At 42.1% G+C, this 18,569-nt stretch overlaps 1 protein-coding gene and 1 long non-coding RNA gene across 3 annotated transcripts in view; one reads left to right on the forward strand and one right to left on the reverse strand.

The window, feature by feature from the left end:
* The window catches only part of LOC131100806 (transcription factor SOX-13-like), a 32,855-nt gene extending 27,972 nt beyond the window's left edge, over positions 1-4,883 (reverse strand). The window contains exon 1 of the mRNA XM_058046184.1: positions 4,541-4,883. The gene's annotated coding sequence lies outside the window, so the exon portion shown is untranslated. The remainder of the gene's footprint in view (positions 1-4,540) is intronic.
* The window catches only part of LOC131101453 (uncharacterized), a 42,062-nt gene extending 30,507 nt beyond the window's left edge, over positions 1-11,555 (forward strand). For both annotated transcript variants that reach the window (XR_009119205.1, XR_009119208.1), the window contains one exon: positions 11,411-11,555. This is a non-coding gene — a long non-coding RNA (uncharacterized LOC131101453). The remainder of the gene's footprint in view (positions 1-11,410) is intronic.
* The last annotated feature ends 7,014 nt before the right edge of the window (positions 11,556-18,569 follow it).

The following is an 18,569-nucleotide window of genomic DNA, read 5'->3' on the forward strand; positions in this document are numbered from 1 at the left end:
AGTGGGTTTTATTTAAAGAGATCACAGGGCTTCCGCGAACAAGGCATTGTTCTGTTTGATTGGCTTGGCCTCACACCTCGCTAAAAGGACTGAAGGGGGGGTGGACACACACACACACACACACACACATACACACACATTCTCTGTGGACTCTTGGTTCAATAGAATTCTGAGAACAATGTCCAAAGGATATAAGAGGTCAGGAGGAGAAATGTGGGCCGGAAAAAAAAAAAAAAACTTTGTCTGTTCTATCACACTTGTGGAGGTGTTCAGTACGTCAAAACACCATCTTGCCAAAAATAGCACATGGTCGTATGTACAGCCGTCCCTCGCTCCATCGCGGTTCAAACATCGCTCCCTCACTCTATCACTTTTTTACAGAAAATTCAATTGACCCACTTTACAATAAGGTAAACAAAAATAAAGGGTACAGTAGGTTTGTTCCTCCAGACTACTGTAATCTTATCTTAATTTTTCTACCGCTTATTACAAGGGTCACTGGGGTGCTGGAGCCTATCCCAGCTGTCTTCAGGCAAGAGGCGGGACTGGTTGCCAGCCAATCACAGGGCAAATATAGACAATACCGTCGCCAATTAACCTAGCATGTTTTTGGAATGTGGGAGGAAACCGGAGTACCCGGAGAAAACCTACGCATGCACGGGGAGAACAATCGAACTTTGCACAGAGATGCCCAAGGGTGGAATTGAACTCCGGTCTCCTAGCTGTGTGGCCTGCGCGCTAAACACTCAATCGCCATGTAATAAAATAATTACGTTGTTTCAAAAAACAACCCCTTCATAGTGGCCAAAAGAAAGTGACCAAAAAAAAGACTGGACTCTTGTCTTTCATTAGACAAACAAGGTTTGTTTCTACATTTTTCCATTCTTTAGTATTCAGCACTAAATGATACTGTAGGTAAGTTTCAGGAAAATACCAGTTACCGACTGAAAAACAGCTTTTAGTGAAACGATACACTTCAAGCATAGCTTTCACTTTCACGCAAATATTTATTGCTTTTGTGACAGCTCAAATATCTCGACAACATAAAGGGGTTGTTTGACATCAAAATAAGAATTTATTTACAAATGCAACACAATTCCCACATTTGGAACTGAACTGCGTGTACATATGTATTCATGATTAATATTCTATACTTGTATACTATATTGCGAAATAAGGGGTGTTAGTTATGTAACTATAGGGGTGTTATTTCATGTCTAGAAGGCTCTAATAATCGTACTTGAAAAGTTATAAAGAGTTTTTCAATAATCTAACCATGGTGTTGAATCCTACGTCACGGAAATTAACTTTAGTCTGGTCTGGAACCAATTAACACGATAAACGAGGGGTTATTGTACTTTATTGTACTTTATACTACTAAGGCCCTGTGTCGCTCTTTGTGCATCTGGAGTCTTCCAATGGGTCAATAGGTGAGTGAGCCTTCCTGCGATATTAACTTTGAAAAATACTTGAAACACCTTAGTTAATTAACCACATCAACCGATGGGCGTGTACGGGTTGGGGGAGCAATTAGTCAGTCACCTTTCAACCAGGATGAACCCGTTCACCTGGGAAGACAAAGCTTCATCAGAAAGAAAGGTGGGGGGGTTGGTGGGGTGGGGGCGGACAGAGGTGAAGGGTGAAATACCTACCGCTCCTTCGGTTATCATGTGTGCGTCTTGGCGTGCATCCGGGTGTGAAAAGTGCAGTGGTGGTTGTTTGACATTTTATTCTTCGTTTTCATGGAGAGGGAAGGACGGAGGAGATCGACAGGACGAAAGGTCGGGGACTCCCCGCTGATGGACAATGCGTCAGCGCCATTTTTCGCACCTCTATGTGAAGTCCCAGTTTACATGCAGCCTCTCTAATTCATTGGCGGTCCAAATGCGGTGTGCCTCCGATACACTAGGGGGCGATTATGGCCATTTGAGCTTGTTTTGGTAATGTGGTTAAAGGCTTTAATGTGCGTTTAAATGGCATCTGCTTTGGTTCTTGTGGTTATGGTGCTCGTCAAAAGCATACAAATGGTAAACGATAACTACAAAGTGAATTATTTGGAATGTTTTAGAGGGTTTCTTATACATTAATTAATCTGTGGCGGGTCACCAAAAAATGACCGCCACAGATTTATATTATATTGATATATTTATATTGACTTTCTTAATACAGATTTGAACTTGATTAGAATCCTGCAGACATGAAATAACAGTCACTTTTACTCTTCTGTTATTTATTGTTTTACGCATATTTATATATATTTTGTAGCTCTTATGCTGCAGGGATTCGAAATGGCTACTAGCTAGCGAGCTAGCCAGTTAGCCTCAAATTAGTTTCTTCTAAACCTAAGAAGCCAAAAACCTACCACTTCCACACGTAATGGGAGTAGAAAGTTTTTCATTATATCGTGTTGGACATGCCATGGTTGAATAAAGAATTTTATTTAATAACGATGACTAAGCGCTAACACAAACACGTAACTTTTAGCTGTTGGTTGCAAAGTGGTCACTAAGCATGCTGGGTACTCCTGCGACCATGACAATACGCTACACTTCAACATGGTGAGATACACACTCATGAAAATACTGCAAGAAAAATTGCAAGAATTGACATTTTGCACTGTCAAATGCCGTCAGTGGAGTTTCAGGTTGTGCAGGGCTGTCAAACGGCAGAGGGCTATGTGCAGATGTTGCATGGGGCATCCCTCATGACTGAAGGCCCCCGTCTGCGTGGTAACGACTGGCTTTTTCAACAGGAGTTTTTGTCCTACACCCATTTGGAACCTCCTCAAAGGAAAACTGCACTTTTTCAAAATTTTGCCCATCAGCCATAATCCTTGTGCGAGACATGAACCCACGTCTTTCTCTTTCTCGTGCATTCCGAAGATAATACAATCAGGCAATTCATGCACGTAATGGGACACACCTATTCCGCCTACGATGCCCACTACAAAAACCTCCAACAAGTTTTTAGGGTTTTATGTCAGTACTTACAGTATTGTGCCATATTGTCGCCGTTATGGAACTTCCTTTCTGGACGTATCGATTTCACATAGCAACATAGAAAGGAATGCTAAACCTAGCGCTAACTTTTCCAAATTCAAAAACCAAAACACAGCAGCAGTGATGGCGGCTCTATTATATAATATGAGGCACTGTGATCGATTGTGTGGTGAAGCTAGTCGCTAGCCCACTCGTAGCTAGCAGGTGTGGTGCGGCAAGGTGTCACTACACCAGCAAAGTAGTTATTTGGCGTAACAGTAATAACAATGTCGCTGTAGCTTAGTTAATATGCAGGGTACATTATTATGTAATAGTACATTATTGCTGTTTTTTGGAGTTTTTTTGAGAAGGCTCTATAGGTGGAATATGCTGATTTTATATATTTAGAACACATGGAAAATAGAAAGACATGTGTTTACGTCTCACTTGTAGATTGTAGATGATGGGCATAATTTTTTAAGTTTTCCTTTTAAAATCCAATTATGTAAAATATAAATTCTTGCAATATTTCAACTGGCTTATGACCTTTGACATACAAGGTTCTCTATCCACGGCTCTATCGACCTTCAAACTGTCTGAAATTCCATAAATGTGCAAAGGACATAAATGACACGTCTTATCAAATAGCACGGCAAGTTCACTTCGACCTTCACAACTTAAGTCTGGCAACACCGCTTCAGGTGCAAAGCTACCTTTCGGATGCAAAACTAAACTAAATCCAAATACATAATACACTAGTAGATAAATACTTTCAGTTGTCTTCTAAAGTTTACACCCACGAATATCTGCGCTTTGTTGCATAGTTGATATTATATTCATATATTGTTTACAAACTCGGGCAATAAGTCACTGGCACACAAAACGCCAACACGTGTGAATGAGTGACAGCAGCAGTTTTTGCTTCCGTTTTGTTATTTTGTACTCATGACTCTATTTTATACTGAAACAATTCTACACAACCAAAGGAATTAAGGAAACAGTTCTACTTTTATTATATTGTTATAGTTAGAGGTGCATGTCAATCTTTGAAAAGTACATTTCAGTTGCTAAACTCCAAAAAATGTAGGAAAAAAATGACCATAAATTCAATATTCCAAACTCCTACTTTGCTCTCTAATTAGCAAAAAAACTGCAAAACTTGTTCCTTCCTCGTCTGAATGAATCCTAAAATCGAATAACGTCTACATGATGGTTAATGGAGATGCACGTGCATCACCATTAACTAGAATATGAAGGTACCTGTATATATTTAAAGTCGAATCATATAATGATGTCGTCAAATTTCAAGTATACTTGAATACTTGCTTAGTATTTACTTGGTAGCGGATCGACCTGTGTAGTATCTCCCACTCCAACACAAACCGGATCATTTATTTTGCATTACGGCGAAGCAAAAGAGGGAAAAAATGTGAATAATCAACCTCATAACAAACAATCACAAGCAAGGATGACACCCACGAAGAAACAAAATTCACGAACACGAAATATGCAATTTTACACAGCATCGTTAGTTTCCTAATAGTGAAAAAAGTGACACTCACCAGGCGGTCCCGGTGCGTCCTGAACCCCTCCAGAAAAACCAAACTTCCGTCGCCCTCCTCTTCCTCTTTTATTAACTCTGCTCAACGCCGGCAAACTAACTTGGTTTTGGGGCGCCGCTCCGCCGCTTCTTCCGAGGAGGATGTCGGTTGTAAACTGACAGCCGGTGTTGTGGAGTTCGCCCTGCTACACCTTGACTCTGTGGGTGAATGTCGGCGCGGAAAGAGAGCGCCGTCCTCCGCTCATTCACAGCCGGGGGCTTCACGCTCCCAGTCCGCAGCGACCCACAGCTGGCCTCCCACTTAAAGGGGCAAAGGACCGGCGGCGGTTCCAGGCGGTGTTGACAATTCCTCAGTAAAGCAAGTTGCCATTGGCTGTCCTAAAAGTCGCTCGAAGATGACATCATCGTCTCATTAGCATAATTTCCAATCTCTTGTGTGACGGCTAGATGATAGGAGGAGTATTATGAAAATAAAGTCAAAAAAGTATGACACAAAAAGTTGTACATTTACGAGAATAGAGTCGTAAATTCATGATGAAAAAATAGCGTAGTTACAAGAAAAATAGTCGTAAAAAATCTTAATATTACCTTTGCCTCCCGAATTACGAATGTTAGAATGACGTCATAAATTTACGAGAATTAAGTCGCACATTCATGAGAATAACGTCGTAATTACCTATTACCTTTGTCCAAGGCTCTCCGAAAGGCTCTCCAAAAAGTGCTGCCCCTAGTGTTTCAACAAAGAATTACAGGCTTAAAACCTGCATACTTCCGCATCAGAGTGTCCAGAAGTCTCCAATAACACAGAAAATATCTACATTCTTGCTAAATGTAATAAGAAAGACGCCGATTCGGGGAAAAGAGATAGAGGGAGATTTTTTTCCAGGCTGAAACGTAGAAGAAATTAAGTCAATAAAAAGCATCAATTATACACAAATTGACCAATTTGTCTCGTGTTTTAATGATGAGATAATTTCTTCCTTTAAATCCATCTTCATGAAAGCATGAGTCCTTCCATTTATTTCACGACAATTCACGTTGCTGAAATGCGATTCCTGTTATTAACCCTACAAAGTGCAATGACAACAGAGAGGAATTACATTAAAAATCCAAGAAATCAAGCCGTTCAATTGTCAAGGGTAATATTGGTCTCTTTGAGCCTGATGTTTGCCATGTTTTTCAGCCTCAAAGGAGGGGACGAAAGGGGATAAGTGGTGGTCATCATGAGGAACGAGGACCCCCACAAACTCCGGACAGATGCTGCAAAGATGGTCTTTTCACTGATCCATGCAAGGTCATGGCGGGGGGAGCACTAGCCTCAGGTCGACATACATCCTCTGCAGCTCGGTCGTGATGCCGTAGCAGATGACTAGGGACAGTTGGCAAAGAGGTTGGAAGGCTGGGCCAATGTGTGGCTGGTGGTTTAAGGCGGTCAGTATAGTGGAAACCAACGAGTTTGTAATGAAGAAGCCCAGAGCACGGAACGGATCAAATTCCAGCAGGTTGGCACCATGGTGAGGCACCTGACAGTTGACCACTGCGAGGACTTTGGAGCCACTTTGGTTTGATGCAATAGACCACAGAGTGGATAGTGGTTCGGTAGGTGGCCTGTTGGTGCTGGGAATTAGTGGAAATGGGTGCACAGATGCACACTGAGGAACAGTGGGTTCTTTGGCACCTTTGTCCTGCGGCGAGGCATCAGCATGGATGAAGAGCCGAAGTTTCCACAAGGCCGGTGTGCCCTGCCGTCTATCGACATCGCAACATCGGGGGAAAGGGTGTTGGAGAGATGAGCAGCTAGGGCCACCATCTCATCTGGCCACCTTGGGGACCGTTCGCCGCAACAGTGGCAAGTCGTGTGCTGGCTTGAACAGCTAGTTCCAGGGCTTGGAAATCTTCGGGCTATTAAGAGTTTGCAGTTAGTTTTTGACGTGCTAACCACTAGGTCGCCATGCAACCCAATGAAAAATAAAGTGTCCTTGTGTTCTTTCCATTTTATTTCAACTACAAAAATAAGCCTTTGAAATAAAATGGAACACAAGGACCTGAAATAAAATGAAACACAAGGACTGTCTGAAAGATTACTGGGGTGATTTTTGAAGTGGGTGAGGAACAAGCAGTTTATGCATTTGCTTGTTTACACCACAACCTTAAGAAATATCGGCACAAAGTATGACAAGAGAGCCATAAAATTGCAACGGCTCATGCAAACGTTTACAAGCTTTGATTTTGAAGGACTAAACCAAAGCCTGGTGTTAGCTTGCTCCAAGTAATTGACTTTTTACTTTTGAAAGGTAGCTCTCCAACGGGTTTATTCATTTATTATCAACTCCTGGAAGTCTTCTGGAGTGTGACCAATCACAGTGGAGTGGGTGTGTCCGGAGGCAGGCTGTGTGTGGAATAAATTAAAACAAGCCGTTTTGGAAATCCAAGGAAATACAGCTGGAATAGGTGCAGATTCTGGAAGATCTAGAAAGCTTTCTGTGTGGGTTATTGTGTGTAGCTGCTCTATAGGGGTCCACAACTCAATACAAATGGCCCAAAAATGAGCATAATAGGTACCCTTTAATAATGTTTTGAAAAACCGCAATAGAGCGAAGGAGCGATATTCTGTCGTTGTGTGGCTACGATTGTTGTGGCTGTGAAAAAGTTTGATTTTCTATCGCAGTAACATCGAATAGTCCTTGCATGAGAGCGGTCAAAACAACCTTTAGTGGCTAAAGCAGTAACATCTACTGTATTTTCCGGACCCTAAGTCAGACTTTTTTTCATAGGTTGGCTGTTCCTGCAACTTATACTCCAGAGCGACTTGTAAATGGAAAAAACTGTTTATGTTACATAAACCCTGGACATCTTTTCTGTTCATGTTTATTTTTTTTGTGTAGCTGAATAACCATTGTGTTAGCATATCTTACACCTATTCCGCCTGTTCTCTATTCTTTTATTGTTAGAACTTGCCTTCTAAGAGGACGTAATATCTGTTTTGGTCAAGTCGTTTGCGACTTATACTCCAGTGTGACTTATGTATGTTTTTTTTCTACCTAATTATGCATTTTTGGCCTTGTGCGACTTATAGTCCAGAAAAAACGGTACTTTAAATCAAATGATCAGTTTTTAGGAAGCATTCGAGGGCCCCTGGAAATCTTCGGGCCCTATGAAATTGCCTGTTTTTGCCTAATGGTAAGTCCGCCCTGGTTTAGCATTTGTCAAATGTCATATCCCCAAAACCAATTACCTGATCTCTTCATTGAATGTCCTTTGATGGTTCAGTATCTTGTTCAAGGATACTTCAACATGGTCCCAGTGGACTTAGGATCAAAGCCACAACCTTCAGTTTGGGGGGGACTGGCACTCGACAACCTGAGCCCTGGTAGAGAATCTGTTCAAATTGGGTCGGATTCTTTGTCCCACTTCCATCAGTGTCATCAAGGACATGGTTCACAATGGTCAGAATTTCAACTGCAACGGTTGTTCTTGGTCTTCCTTGTCTCTGTATGTTCCTATCCATTGAAGATGGATGCGGCACTCGTGCCCTCGGAACTGGCTTTTATTTTGCCCAATTGGTCTGATCACGTCAATAGAAACTTTCGAACTTTTATCTTGCGTATACAGCGTCTACCCAGTGGGAAACGCCGCGGTCACCTAAGACCATGCTTTCTACTTCTTTTGATAAAGTTCAACAGGATACTCCTGCCTGTGTTTTCGTGCTTTCAGAGCAAACCGAGGAGCTCTGACGACCTAATAGCATCGAAGAAAGAGTGAGTCAAGGGAGTGCACACAGTAACAATAAGATTAAAAAAGGTGCAGTTCAATGGGCATGCAGCGAAATGGAGGGAGAAAAGAGGAGTGAAGGAAAAAGAGGAAGAGAATGAGGTAGAGAGAGGTTGACTGTGCTTTGGGATGGATGATGTGCCATTTCTAATCCCTCCTGTTCTTGCTTTGAGCTGGGGCCCAGCAGGAAGTGGGAGCTGGGCAGACAACAATTAACAAAAGAGCTGCGAAGAATACAATTGGCCATCAATGGCCAGCCATGAGCCTTTGTGCCAGTCACCATGGAGACGGCACAACACCACCATACGGCGATTACAAAACCCTGTTCGGCACCTCATTTTTTTCTTTCCCCTTCCTCGTACTCTTTCTTTTATCTTACGTTTTCAAAGCAATGTCCATTTGTTCCCTTTTCATTTCCATCTCTTTCTCTCTCGTAGCCACGTCTTTCTTTCAAAGGACCTTAAGACGGGAACGAGTGATGATTTTCAGCACATGCTCTGGTCGAGATGCTCATGTTGCATTGTGGACAACATCATGTGACCAACGTTAATGTCTCATCTCATTCATTTCAAATATGTGTCAACTGTGGAAAGCTTTCCAAAAACACCTTGGACTGGTTGATGGTTAATCGGTGGGCACATAAACAAACTTAAATTATTCCAGAGTCTCACGTTGACCTAGCGTTCATGTCTGTGTAGATTCATGGTATACGGCAAAGGTTGAATCGAGGCAAACGGACTGTTTCACTTTTGATCCAGAAGTGTGGTGTCTCCCAGTTTGTGTATCTGGTTGATGTGTCCCAAAAGGGTTGCTGGTGTTGTTGCCTACCTGGTGGCAAAACTGCTTGTTATTGACCACTCTTCCCGTGGAATGAGACGATCTTTGGGGGAGTGGATATTGTTGTAAGCATACGATATACACATCGAGAGGAGTCAGTTGAGGTGGCTCGGGCATCTAGTCCGGATGCCTCCCGGAAGCCTTCCTGGTGAGGTGTTCCGGGCATGCCCAGCCGGGAAAAGGCCCCGGGGCAGACCTAGGACACGCTGGAGGGATTATGTCTCACAGCTGGCCTGGGAACGCCTTGGTGTTCTCCCAGTGGAGCTGGAGGAGGTGGCCGGGGATCGGGAAGTCTGGGCTTCCCTACTAAGACTGCTGCCCCCGTGACCCGGACCCGGATAAGCGGAGGAAAATGGATGGATGGATGGATGGCCTACGATATATTTTATATTTTATATTTTTTCAATATTTTCAATCTGTGGCCACGGTTCTCAGCTCGAAAACAGGGGATCGCACCTTCTGGGTTGGGGGTGAGATCGACAGAGCGAGGTCGATCGACCTATGTTCCCGCCCTCATCTATTGTCATGAGCTTTGGTTTGTGACTGAAATAAAAAGATCCCAAATTCAAGCAGACGAAATGAGTTTCTTTCTTCGAGTGGGAGGATTTTGGTCATCCAGGAGGAGCTTAGAGTCGCTGGTCCTTAACATCCAGTGGTTTCAGTTGAGTTGTCTCTGGAATCTCGTCCAGATGCTTCCTGGATGCCCGCTAGTGAGGTGGGATTATGTCTCACAGCTGACTGGGGTCTCCCTCTGTGGAACTGGGAACTGGTATAGGTGTTTGTAGACCGGGGAAGTCTGGACTTCCTTACTTACCAGGTCAGCAGAAGAAAATGGAATGGACTGTTTTTTTTACAAACCTCAGTCAAACATCGTTGACCTCAAAGGAATGTCCCAGTTTTTGAGATGCGAATGAACTGCTGACCTTGCGTCCAAAGAAACTACTCTCCTATATTGTGCCATGCTTTTGTATAAAGGTTGCTTGGTCTTTCCAATGTAGATGTCATTGCACTCTTCACTACACGGCACTGTATAAACAACATTGCTGAGTTTTCTGGATTTTATCTTTGGGGTGTTGATGTTTTTGAAGTTTTTGTGAAGCTGCACATGCAAACTCTGCATCGAGATATTCCAATGCAGTCGCTTATGTAACTTTTCAGCTCTTTTTTGTTACATACACAAGCTTTATAGATGATACTCCAGATCTTTTATGGTAGATTTATTGTAATCAAACAGTCAAAAAATATATACATTCACTGATCCACTAACAAACATCAGGCATTCTTATGACCTTAGATTTTTATCCGTAATTTGGAATGTACCCTGCACACTGACAACGACTGCGTGAGATAAACACCATCAGTGTCAAAAACCTCAAAAATCACCGGCTTGGTCCTCTTCAGGTATCGCTGCAATCTACTTCACCTCAGCACATCTTCACCAACATGCAAAAAAGGAACATACTCACTTGGGTGACTCAATAAACTTGCAAAAATGTTTTGTGATCGTGTCGATGTCAGATGCTCTTTCTCCGATAAGAAAAGTTTGCATTATTTCCTAGAAGTGACTGCACTGCAACACCTTACGTTGCGAGCCCCCGTCCGCCGAATACAGCAAAAATACTGCAGAGATACAGTGACCACAACGAACTGATTGAGCTGATTGCAAAGCCTGTGACATTGTGCCCAAAGTCTCCAGGATATGGGGTGGTGGGGGGTGCTGTGATCAATGTGGGCAAACACAGGCTCACCTGACCGTCACAGGTAAAATAGTTCACGAGCATCAGGCAAGCCGGTTCCACTTTGCCCTTCACTAATGGAAAGCAAATAACCAGCCGCATAAAACACACATACATGCACAAGCACTCATAGGACAACGGCAGATAACAGAGGCCTCCATGGAGGCCAGGGTACGATGGCGAGGGATTCAGAGTGTCGAGGATGGAGAAGGGGAAGGGAAGTATGGCACTGCCTCACACAAAGGCAGCCCTGAAATAGCCCCCTCTCACAATGAGACCTGCCACTCTGTCTATCAGATAATGTCTAATTGAAAACACTGCCGCTATTGTGCTCCTGTCACCAGCTCTATGGTCCACATAGCCTTCTCTCCCCCACCTCCTTTTTTTCCATTGACGCAGCACGATTGTTCCTTGCCATTGTGGCAAGCATACTCTCATGCTTTGTTTCTCTATCTCTCCCTCTCACTGTATTGTTATAATTTCATCACTTGTTTTTTTGTTCCTCTTCTCCTTTCACTCCCCTGCAGACCTTTTGTTCACCATATTTCGCCGCTTCGTTTGGACCTGCTGCCGATGATGTGTGTCCGCCTGAGCAGGTGTCAGTTTCACAAGTATGAAACGAGATGAAATGGTTCTCGGAGATGAATTAAAACCATTGTTGGCGTCACAGTGGGTGAGATGTATCTGTGTGCTTTTCCTTCAATGGATCATTGACGCTCTGATCGCATCAATAGAAATGTAAGCCCCCCCCCCCCCCCCCCCCCCTGGCACTGATGTATGACCTACAGAACATCGGCCTGTATCATGGAATAATGGACTTCCTACATCTTTCCAGTCCAACCTAGTTTTTCAACCTAGCCAGATACATTTAGAGTAGTTACCGAGGAACTAATGAGGAATTAATGACTAAATCAGATACATTTAGAGTAGTTACTGAGGAACTAATGAGGAATTAATGACTGTCGGATACATTTAGAGTAGTTACTGGGGAACTAATGAGGAATTAATGACTAAGTCAGATACATTTAGAGTAGTTACTGAGAAATGAATGACTGAGTCAGATACATTTAGAGTAGTTACTGAGGAACTAATGAGGAATTAGTGACTATGTTGGATACATTTAGAGTAGTTACTGAAGAATTAATGACTGAGTCAGATACATTTAGAGTAGTTACTGAGGAACTAACGAGGAATTTGACCAAGTCAGGTACATTTAGAGTAGTTACTGAAGAATTCATGACTGAGTCAGATACATTTAGAGTAGTTACTGAGCAACTAACAAGGAATTTGACTAAGTCAGGTACATTTAGAGTAGTTACTGGGGAACTAATGAGGAACAGATTAAGTCACATAAATTTGGACTAGTTACTGAGGAACTAATGAGGAATTAATGACTAAGTCAGATACATTTAGAGTAGTTACTGAGGAACTAATGAGGAATTAATGACTATGTCAGATACATTTAGAGTAGTTACCAAGGAACTAATGAGGAATTAATGACTATGTCAGATACATTTAGAGTAGTTACCAAGGAACTAATGAGGAATTAATGACTATGTCAGATACATTTAGAGTAGTTACTGCGGAACTAATGAAAAATTAATGACTATGTCGGATATATTTAGAGTAGTTACTGAGGAACTAATGAGGAATTAATGGCTAAGTCAGGTACATTTAGAGTAGTTATTGGGGAACTAATGAAGAACTGATTAAGTCACATAAGCTTGGACTAGTTACTGAGGAACTAATGAGGAATTAATGACTAAGTCGGATACATTTAGAGTAGTTACTGAGGAAGTAATGACTGAGTCAGATACATTCAGAGTAGTTACTGAGGAACTAATGAAGAATTAATGACCAAGTCAGGTACATTTAAAGTAGTTACTGGGGAACTAATGAGGAACGGATTAAGTCATATAAATTTGGACTAGTTACTGAGGAACTGATGAGGAATTAATGACTATGTCGGATACATTTAGAGTAGTTACTGAAGAATTCATGACTGAGTCAGATACATTTAGAGTAGTTACTGAGGAACTAACGAGGAATTTGACTATGTCAGGTACATTTAGAGTAGTTACTGGGGAACTAATGAGGAACAGATTAAGTCACATAAATTTGGACTAGTTACTGAGGAACTAATGAGGAATTAATGACTAAGTCAGATACATTTAGAGTAGTTACTGAGGAACTAATGACGAATTAATTACTAAGTTGGATACATTTAGAGTAGTTACTGAGGAACTAATGACTGAGTCAGATACATTTAGAGTAGTTACTGAGGAACTAATGAGGAACTGATTAAGTCACATAAATTTGGACTAGTTACTCGAAAAATAGGCATTTTCGGGCTCACTGGTGCAGTTCAATGTTTCACCATTTTTCCAGCTTCATGTCAAATCCAGTCTAAAATTTGCTCTGAACTGAAAAGGATTGAAAAGCAAGCATTACAAAAGCTACATATACGTTTACAAAAAGCTCTTCCGTGCTAATGTATCCCGTTGGTCTAAAGGAACAAAAAGGCAACATTGTTACATCATCGCATTAAAGCTGTACTTGCCAAAGAGTTGTGCATAATTGAGCCCAGATAAACACAGTTATTCTGCCTTCACTTATTGTCTGAATGAACTTCAGCGAATGCACCCAGCCACTTTCGGCCCTGCCAACTACATTATTAAAGCAGACCTATTATGCTTTTCGCTATTGTCCACCGGCCGTGCAACTATTGTTGACACTGTCCATCTGTGCGGGGCAACTGGAGCCTGTCCGACACAGGGAGCTGCCAGTGGGAAAGTGGTGGTGGACACACCGTGCAATTATTCAACAGAAGCTCAGTGTGGCAAAGATTATTCACTGGTTTTCACAAAGAGGAGCATCCAGTAAATTACGTTTAATAAATCTCTTTGACTAAATGAATGTGCAGCTTTTCAACATTGACATGTGAGAGTTTGTATTCAGTGTCGTTGTTAGTACACCAATAATGCTGTTACACTAATAAGGGCGTAACGCACCTCAAGGTGTTCTCCTCAAGGTGGAATCTATAAATCACATATTGCGAAAATATGTGCGCACGTCACCTTTTTGATTGTTTCCCATATACAGTATTGAGTCAAAATAGGAAATTCATACAAAATAAGGCATTAACTGTAGTTTATCGGAATGTACAGTGTGTCTACCAGCAACCTGTTTGCACATTCATTTTAATAAGTCTAGCATTTGACATGAAATGTTTTGTTTTTATTTGCAGGAATCTCTTTCTTGGAAGTGGACAAAACGCATGTAGAGAAATTCCATGAACGGTAGCAGAAATCGAGTCTTGAATTAGAGTTTCTTGGAAACGAAAAGGCAGATAATTATAAGCAGCTGATGTCAAACCTCCTGAAGTCCTACAAAGCGCTTGGCTGCAATATGTCAATGAAGATACACTTTTTGCATTCCCATCTAGAAGCCTGGAAGACATGCTACCATACATGTACATGTACAATACTGACATGTGGAATTTGACAAATTCTCAATGACTTATCTTACAGAATAGAGGGCTGTATCATCGTAAGTAAACAATTACAATCATTACAATTACCATTAATTACAGTAATATGGTTGAGTTGTCTTGCAAGCGAATGTAAGACACCCCGAGCCTGTAGACTCCCAAGGGTTTTGCCATGTTGCAATCAATTGCTGTGCACTATACATTTTAAAGTGCTGAAAAAATAATTTCATTTAGTCCTAATGAGTTTGGAATACAGGTGTAGTTTATGATTTATTTTGTCATGACATTTTTGCATGTGCCGTGCTTACATTTGGCTATTAAAACATTCATTCATTCATTTTCTACCGCTTTTCCTCACGAGGGTCGCGGGGGGTGCTGGAGCCTATCCCAGCTGTCTTCGGGCGAGAGGCAGGGTACACCCTGGACTGGTCGCCAGCCAATCGCAGGGCACATATAGACAAACAACCATTCACACTCACATTCATACCTATGGACAATTTGGAGTCGCCAATTAACCTAGCATGTTTTTGGAATGTGGGAGGAAACCGGAGTACCCGGAGAAAACCCACGCATGCACGGGGAGAACATGCAAACTCCACACAGAGATGCCCGAGGGTGGGATTGAACCCTGGTCTCCTAGCTGTGAGGTCTGCGCGCTAACCCCTAGACCACCGTGCCGCCCGTTATTAAAACAATTTGGTTCAAATCTTGCAGTGTGCGATTGCTGCTGAGGTTGGACGCAATAATCCTGAGCATTGCATCACAAAAAAGTCAAGTGGTAGACCCAAAAAAATACAAGGGGTGGTCCTCAATGTAGGCCCTTCAACACCGCAAAACTGCCCGACTTTGCCAGGGAACATCAAACACGGGACATTGAAAGGTGGAGAAACCTTTTCTTTTCCAGATGGCTTCCAACATTATTGGCATGACAAGGCGAACCCACCTGAGATGTTTTCTACCCGGTACAGCAGAGGGGGATCCATCGTGATCTGGGGTGCTTTTTCATTCAGCGGATCTCTGGCGTTTCAGGTGGTGCGGGGTCGTCAAACGGTGGTCAGTTACATGCAGATGTTGCGGCGGGCATCCCTCATGACTGAGGGCCCTCGTCTTTGTTCACAAGGACTTGAAATATCATATAGAACATTTGGGCATTGATGGCAAGAGAAGTTTATAAAAAACGCACATCACTTCCAGACAGTTGATACCCTTCCTGAAGCTTCACCACTTGGAACGATGTTCCCAATAGCCTCTTAGAAACCCAATTTCTTGAAGTGATTAACGGTTAACGGTGGAGCTACTCATTAGTGAGTCCTTCCGAGAACCTTCTTTGTTCTGGTTTGAAGAGTTTTTTGTAATTTTTTTGAGCGATAGTCTTAAACTTTTGATCATGAATGTTGTTTGGTCTAGAGCAGAGGTAGGGAACCTATGGCTCGGGAGCCAGGTAGGGCTCTTTTGATGACTGTATCTGGCTCTCAAGCATTTCTTACCACAATAAAAATGTATTTTTGCTAACATTTTAAAGTAAACCATGACAGAAATGACTATTAAAAATAATATTCAAATTCAACAACTTTCTTATGCATTTTAATCCGTCCATCTATTTTCTACTGCAATACGGCCGACCATATCTATCTTTCCTGATGATATTTTCCAGGTCAAACACCAAAACTTGAGTATTACTGGGTAATGCTGTAGTCTACCTCGGTCATTGAGATGTCAAAAAAACATGTAAATGTAAACTTTCCTCCTTTAGTCAAATAGCTAAAGCTGCAGAACCAAGCCTTCTGGTGAAGATGGCCAAAAGAATGAAATATACTGAATACGGTTCAAAACTATGCAACAGCAGAAGTTGTATTAATGGCAACAAGTATTTGATTTATTATTAGACACTGCGCTGTTCACGAAAGTGTGCTGGCCACACCCCATTGGCGTGGGGTAGTGTGCCTGGTCTACGTAATTAGAGCCCATTATATCAAAAACTGTTGGTCTTACATAAAAATGCACACATTTTATTGCATTCAATGTTTAAAAAAATGTATATGGCTCTCACAGATACACATTTTAAAATATCTGGTCTTCATGGCTCTTTTAGCCAAAAAGGTTCCCGACCCCTGGTGTAGAGACATTGCCACTGAGGAAAAGACAGAAAGCAGGAATGGAGGTAGCAGAGATGAGGATGCTAATGTTCTCATTGAGAGTGACCAGGATGGATAGGATCAGGAAGGAGTACATCCGAGGAACATTACATGTTAGAGGCTTTGGAGATAAAGTTAGAGAGGTCATACTGACCAATATATTAGTAGAAGGATGCTGCGTTTAGAGCTGTCAGGTAGGAGGCGGTATTTACTTTTTTTCATTGAATAGTGACATACACTGTAGCTATATGAAAACAAAATGGGTGTGACTTACCACCCGTCCTTCCCCTTAAACACATTTCCCCTCTTTGGTACGGCTTTGCCTGACGTGTTGATCAGATCCTTTTGTTGCAAACAACCTCACAATGACAAATGCCTGCACATTTCCTTCGTTCCACAAACACTATTTGTTACAAAAAACTCTTATCAGACCTGCGTATTACGGGCCGTGTTAATTGGAGGGAAAATAAATGTGCATTTCGCCGCTGCTGTTAAAACAAGATAAGAACTCGCACCAGCAAATCCCAGAAAGAGGCCATTGAATGAACTGTGAAAGTGTGAACTGTTTTATTTTTAGTTTTGCTTATTGTAAAGTGGCACCGGCTAACCTACAAATAACTCCAACTGTCTGATACCCGCTCTTCAGAAGGTGGCATGATGCTGGCAGAGCTCCACCGCTGGAAGTAACTGCGCTGAATGAATATCCTGTCAGTCGGTGCAACAGGAAGCAGAGTCTGGCAGGCCTGCCGGGGGTCAGGTTTGTCAGGTGAAGGTCAAGCAGGTGAAACAGACAGGAGAACAAAGAACATGCCCCCCCACCCTCTTTCCCCATCCCGTCTGCCTTCCCTCTCTCGCCGAACAATCACAAACAGGAACAGGAAGTGATGTCGAGAGGAGGTTTAGCTAACCCGGGCAGTTCCTTTGGCGGGGTTAGGTGAGGGAAGTGAAGGTAGGAAAGACAGGCGTGGATATTAGAAAAGACACAAAACAAAATATCCTGCTTGGACATGACTTGTCGTCTATTTTTAGGATAATCCACCAGCGTACTTGCAAGAAGATGTTTTCATTCATTTTATGATCGAACCATCCATCCATGTTCTATACATGGTTCTGATCATGTTAAGCCCTTTGAGGCTCTTTTGTAATTAAGGGCTATATAAATAAACTTGACTTGACTTGATGCCGCAGGTACCACCTCTCAGTTTATGACGTGACTAACGGAAATACGGACAAGAGAGAACTTAGCCGGAAGGCAAAGCTCTCAATTTACCGGCCCATCTATGTTCCTCCATGATGGACAAAGACTCACTCCACGAAGGAGCTCCATTAGTGACACGCTGATACATCCAAAGTGTGTGAAGGAGAGATATCGCTGGTCTTTCCTTCCTGCAGCCGTCAGACTGTAAAAACTGCTCCAAATGTCCTGTACGATAACTGTGCAATTAACCATGCAATAACTTTTTTCTCATAGTGACATAACACAATTTTTCCATAAAAATAACCATCAGTGCTTCAGTGTCTCTCATCATCCGGCACTTAACAAGCATGCCTGATGAGGGACATGCGCTTCCATAAAGCCTGAAAGAAGACACCAAAGCCTTACTTCATTTCTTTCCTTGCACTTGCAGGCGCTTGTCTGTCCTCAGAAGATAATTTCCATCACACTTGTGGCACACTTTCTACAAATAACGAGGGCAGGCCTGTGTTGTAAGTTATTGTAATTCATATTACTGATAAAGATGTATTATTATTCATCCTGTGAGGGAAATGAGTGAAGACAAAAAAAAGATTGCAAGAAAAGGAAGCCAGATATTTAAGAACTACTAAGAACATGATGGTGTTTTCTGATCAAAGTAACTGTACAACAGCACCATCTGCAGGCTTAATGTTGACAATGCTGGCATGTCTCTTGGAGGTTAGAAATCTTTTTTATCTTGACTGGTGTCACATTTCAAACGTGAGTGAATAGAAAATACTTCAAATAAGTTCTGCAAATGATGAAATTGCGTGTATTTATTTAAATCTACCATCCACAGAACAATTATTTAAAAAAAACAAGAG

This window comes from Doryrhamphus excisus, chromosome 1 (genome assembly GCF_030265055.1).
Source record: "Doryrhamphus excisus isolate RoL2022-K1 chromosome 1, RoL_Dexc_1.0, whole genome shotgun sequence".
Taxonomy (NCBI): Eukaryota; Metazoa; Chordata; class Actinopteri; order Syngnathiformes; family Syngnathidae; genus Doryrhamphus; species Doryrhamphus excisus.